This window comes from Odocoileus virginianus, chromosome 15 (genome assembly GCF_023699985.2).
Source record: "Odocoileus virginianus isolate 20LAN1187 ecotype Illinois chromosome 15, Ovbor_1.2, whole genome shotgun sequence".
Classification (NCBI taxonomy): Eukaryota; Metazoa; Chordata; class Mammalia; order Artiodactyla; family Cervidae; genus Odocoileus; species Odocoileus virginianus.
This window is the reverse complement of record NC_069688.1, coordinates 21341804-21347642: the sequence shown is the minus strand read 5'-3', so window position 1 is coordinate 21347642 and position 5839 is coordinate 21341804. Positions and strand designations below refer to the sequence as shown.

At 42.4% G+C, this 5839-nt stretch overlaps 1 pseudogene; it reads right to left on the bottom strand.

The window, feature by feature from the left end:
- Positions 1–5113: 5113 nt before the first annotated feature.
- On the bottom strand, positions 5114–5208 carry LOC139038564 (U6 spliceosomal RNA; annotated as a pseudogene).
- Between the last annotated feature and the right edge of the window lie 631 nt (positions 5209–5839).

Here is a 5839-nt window from a genome sequence, read left to right as displayed (position 1 = left end):
ATAGATTCTAGAAAGCCAGATGCCCCAGCCAAGGAGATGGACAGCCACACCCATCACTGTGTGTGTGTTCCTGGTTGTGAGTGTGTACAAATATCTCTGTCACTACCATCAAGCCACAATCGAACGAACGCTTGCTAGGCTAGCCTGGGGGAATAAGAAAAATCTTACGCAGAGAATATTCAATCAAAAGCAGTAGGAGAAAAAGGATATGAAACCTAAATAGCAACATTAATTGAAAAAAAAAATCAATAACAGAAAACTGTCTGCAATTGTTTGTCAAATAAGTTGTGACATTAATAGCCAGTCCTGCCATTTTATAGATGAAAGAACTAAGGTTCAGAGACACGGCCAACCTCCTGATTCTGAGTCTGGCCTCTCTTTGGTCTCTTCTTTCTTTGCAGATTTTAAAAGATGTACATGCTGTCTAACGGCTCTTCTTCCATTCTATGCTGCCTTTCTGGTTTATTCCTTCTTCTTACAGAGATACAACTATTAGTAGTTTTCTCAGTAAATATTGGTAGGCAGTAAACTTTTAATGTCTTTTTACTTATTTTTTCAGTTGGTGAAGTATGTGCCTGTGCTCAGTTGCTCAGTTGTGTCCGACTCTTTGTGACCCATGGACTGTATCCTACCAGATTCCCCTGTTCCTGGGATTCTCCAGGTAAGAACACTGGAGTGGGTTGCCATTTCCTCCACCAGGGGATCTTCCTGACCCGGGGATTGAACCCGTGTCTCTTGGCTTTCTTGCATTGCACCTGGATTCTTTACTGCTGAGCCACCAGGGAAGCCCTTTATACAATAGGACCTTGTTATTATTAGGTGATTCTTGAGAGCTGCCAGTGGCAAAATTTCCTGCTATTGGTGCCACACAAGGTTTTGCTGTAATATTTATTTATTTTGGCTTTGCTGGGTCTTAGTTGTGGCCTGGGGGATCTTTAATCTTCATTGTAGCTTGCAGGGTCTTTTAGTTGCAGCACTATGTGAACAGTTAGTTGTGGCATTTGGGACCTTGTTCCCTGATCAAGAATTGAACCCAGGCCCCCTGCATTGGGAGCAGAGATTCTTAGCCACTGGGCCTCCAGGGAAGTCCCAAGTTTTTTGACCTCCTGGAGCCCACAGTTACCTACATCGCACTTGATCGTGCAGCATCCTGTGGGTACCAAATGTCCTGGGACTGTTTCCTTTCCTGATCTGTCCCAGGAACTTTAGCTAAAACTGGGCTTGTCATCTTCAACCCTGGATGGAACAGCCTGGCTGGCACTCCACATCAAGTTACTGCAATATGGCCACTTGTGTTATGTACAGGCTTTATTTCTTTTAGAAACCACTCTAACAAAAGACTTTTTCCCATGGTAGTATTTAAAACCACAGGAATTTGACCCTATGCCAAAAATATTAAACATAATTAGAGTAGCTCTTACGTGTTTAGTATTGGGCCAAGAACATTTTTTCGCCAAGGGTATTTTCACTGGAATGCCCTTCTGCACAAAAGTCATTGACACTAATGTTTTATCTGATGTATCAAAATCATTTCAGTTATTAATTCCTTATTAAGACTTCCTTTTAGGGTGGGCTTTACATAAATTATCCTACATGTAACTTATGAATAATTCATGAGTAAATTAAGGAAGTTTTCAACAAGTGAAAAAATGAGATTTAATGGTGTTTTAGAAAGGATGATTTGTTACATTAGAGTCTATAAATTTGAAGTGTGTTAAGTGGCATTAATTTTATCTATATATGCCGTGTACAGTTGGCTTCAGTCATGAATATCCAAAGTCGTTTAAGTTTAGTTTTGAAGGCTTGATAAAATCATCACAGATTAGTTTTATATTTTTATGTACTTCCGTGACCTGAATTCCAATTTATTTACATGCTAATTTTATTGTTATTCTATTTTATATTTATTTACTTTGTTTCTCCTCCTTGGCTTCCCAGGTGGTGCTAGTGGTAAAATTTCTGCCTGCCAATGCAGGAGACACAAGAGACAAGGTTAGATCCCTGGGGTTGGGAAGATCCCCTGGAGGAGGAAATGGCAACCCACTCCAATATTCTTGCCTGGGAAATCCCATGGACAGAGGATCCTGGTGAGCTTCAGTCCATGGAGTTGCAAAGAGTCTGACCCAACTGAGCACACACACACAGCCCCCAAATGCTTGTCAATAGACATCATGAAGTTGGGAAATTCTGATTAGATTCTTCAAAGAGGCTCCTAACTTTAGTCCTTTACCCTAGATCTCGAAGAGCTGCTGAGCAGTTGCTAAGGGAACTCCTGTATCAGGAGCATCCATTGATCAACAGCTTACCTGCTGGATCAGAAGATTCTGGACAGAGACACATACAATGGCTTTTTTCACTCGATTTCCTAATCCTATTGGAGATGATGCTACAAGAAACTCACATTAAAGGGCCCTCTAACTGTTTAGTCTCTAAGTCATGTCTCACTCTTTTGCGACCCCATGGACTGTAGCCCACCAGGCTTCTCTGTCCATGGTATGTTCTAGGCAGGAATACTGGAGTGGGTTGCCATTTCCTTCTCCAGGGGATCTTCCCAACCCATGGGTCTCCTGCATTGGCAGGTGGATTCTTTATCACTGAGCCATCAAGGAAGCCCATTAAATGGCACATCTGAGGTTTATTTAAGATTTTGGAGAATCTGATTTCTTCCCCTATCTGAAAAGAAGATGCAAAGTTTTCTCGCTTATGAATATTGGTCCAGCCAGTGGGCACTTAGGTGGGCTAACTGCATTACAGACCTTCTGGTAGCCTGTGGGCAGCAGAGTAAACATAACGATTTTCCATCACAGAAGGCAATGGTTGTGCCTCAGGGGAAAAGGCAGATTAGAAGACCAGCTCCTCACAGCTCTCTACTGTTTAAATCATTGCCCAATTCCGAGGCAGCCCAGAAACAGAAATGATGAGCACGGAGGCTTTCTGACGTATGTCCTAGTCTCCAGATAATAGCTGTTATCTGTTTTGCAGGAAATCAAAGTTGCCCTTTAATTTCCCTTCTGGATAATACACTGATACATTTTTATCCTATAGCTTATCAGAGGATATGAATCAGTTGCTGACATATATGATGACTTCAGAAGCATAAAACTCAATATATATGTAAAAGAAGTTACCAGGACTTCCCTGGTGGTCCATTGGCCAAGATTCCAAGCTCTCAATGCAGGTGACCTAGGTTTGATCCATATTCTTGCCTGGAGAATTCCACGGACAGAGGAGCCTGGCAGGCTACAGTTCATGGGTTCACAAAGAGTTGGACACAACTGAGTGACTAACACTTTTACTCTCACTTTTTTTCCACTTTTCAGAAAACTAAGTCCCACAGCTAAGACCAAGCACAGCCAAATAAATAAAAAATAAAATAAAAGGAGTTACCTGGTGGATGAAGAAAAGTTTCCTGAGTTGTGAGTTGCTTTTTCAAGGCAAAGTGAAATAAAGATAAAGAAATAAAGACTCCCCAATGCATATGAATGCCATCAGGTTGAGAATGTGACTACCTTGTAGTAGTTTCCTACAGAGAAAACTCATCATGTAATTCAAATTCTTCCACTTTCACCCTAGGAAAATATTTATCTTATACCCACTCAATTTTCATGAAAAATGTATAACTCATTGTTGCAAAGCATGAAGGAAAATGAAGACGGACACTTCCATTTTGAAAGAGGGTGCCAAGACAGGCAAGTGCCAAATTATTTCACATCTCAGTCCTGTCTTCAGACTTCTTGAAATACCAGTGTGTTTACGAAAGATGCACTCTCTGCAGAATGAATGGTGTCCTTACATTGAAATATCATGAAACTCAACCTTTACCTGGCATTGTTGAAGAATTTACCATCAGAAAGAGAGAATCTCACAAGTATCACCCAATTTTGATTCCATTTTCCTTTCTCTTTTCATCTTAAATGCTTCCTCTGTGAAATTGAGTTGACTTTTAATTTTCCTGCCAAGGCCTATATCTTTCAATTTCAAATGTCTCAGGCCCATAATTCCATTTGATCAAGCGATTCCCAGCTTCTAAATATTCCAAATCACCTGTTATAAATTGACAGTTCAGAGTCTGAGATGGATTTGCAGAGAGAAATATTGCAATCAAGTGGTGCTCATTTTCCTCAGCCTACATCGATGACTGTTAATGTGTGAGAGTGTACAGTACTATTTAAGGTGCCCAAGAAGCTAAGTTGACAGCAGTTCCTGGAGCTTCTCCAGTTCTAGTTGCAGAATGATGCCCTGTCCAGTAGCCCCTGTGACAGCAGAAACTGAACCCCTGGATCCCTCCAACTCTAAGACATTGATTGTGGCTCTCAAGGAAGAAGTGGGCCATCTGCCAGGTGCACACAGACCTCCAGGGAATCCCACTGGTGAAGGCGAGCTGGGAGGAGTATTAGGATAGGACTGGGATCCTGGCTGGAGCACCCCAGTTTGCATCCCCTTTTCCTGCCATGCCAGGCTGCTTTTGCCCTGTGAGAGTCTCTGGAAGGACAGGGTGAGTCCTCTGGCCAGAACAGGTTCTGCTCTTGCCTTCTGACCATGAGCCTTCATCAGTAATAGGCTTTCCCAGGGGCTCACCCAGTAAATAATCTGCCTGCGTTGCAGGAGACTGGGGTTTGATCCCTGGATCAGGAAGATCCCCTGGAGAAGGAAGTGGCAACCCACTCCAGAATTCTTGCCTGGGAAATCCCATGGACAGAGGAGCCTGGTGAGTTACAGTCCATGGGGTCACAAAGAATTGAACATGACTGAGTGACTAGCACACACTTTCACACAGGCAGAGAGCTATTCATAAGTAGAATACATTCAAATGCTTTAAAATCAAAAGTGCCATCAGCCTTTTAGGCTTGCCCTTCAGTCTCATGCCTGAGCATATCTTAGCTGCTTGGAAATTACTGACAGCTACCTTTCAGAACAAGCATTTTGACTTCAAGAGGCATACAAAGAACAAAGAACTTGACATCAAAATACCACATTGCAAAATGAAGTCAAGTGTGGGGAAGAGGAATCTAATTTGGATTTAGATTATTGAATATACAAAAAAGTACAGCCCTAATTATCTACTCCTCTCCTAAGGAGCAAACACTTTTTTTATTTTTTGGGGGGATGCTTTAAAAATATGGAACACTTCACTTATTTGGGAGTCATACTGCTGCAAAGGCCATACTAATCTCTGTATCTTTCCAATTTTAGTATATATGCTGCAATTTTTTCTCTTTTTCTTTCTTTTTTTTGGGGGGGGGGCAAATCCTGCAGCATACAGGATCTTAGTTCCCTGACCACGGATCAAACCGGCAATCCCTGCATTGAAAGTTTGGAGTCTTTCGTTCTCCAGGGGATCTTCCCAACTCAGGGATCAAACCCAGGTCTCTTGCACTGCAGGCGCAGATTCTTTACTGTCTGATCACCAAATGAGGCAGCTCTCTCTTCTCTCCTATGTATTTGTTTATTCAATCATTTCTCCCTTTAAAAAAAAATATGTATTTATTTATTATTTGGCCGTGAAGGGGCTTAGTTGCGGTTTGAGGGATCTTCGTCATGACATGTGTACTCTAAGTTGAGGCATGCATGTGGGATTTAGTTCCCTGACCAGGGATCAAAACTGGGCCCCCTTTAATTTGGAGCATGGAGTCTTACTGACTGGAACACCAGGGAAATCCCTTCAGTTTGGATCATGTATATTTGTTTCAGATGTTGGGCCCTATGTGAACTTAGTTTTAGGGGCCTAAGCTTCAACCCCAAGCTCTGAATGGAGCACAGAGCACCCTGAAGTGTGCGTGGGAGCCCCAGGGGGCCTGCTGATGCATCAGTGGGAGCGGGCTTAGTCACAGCCTCTCCC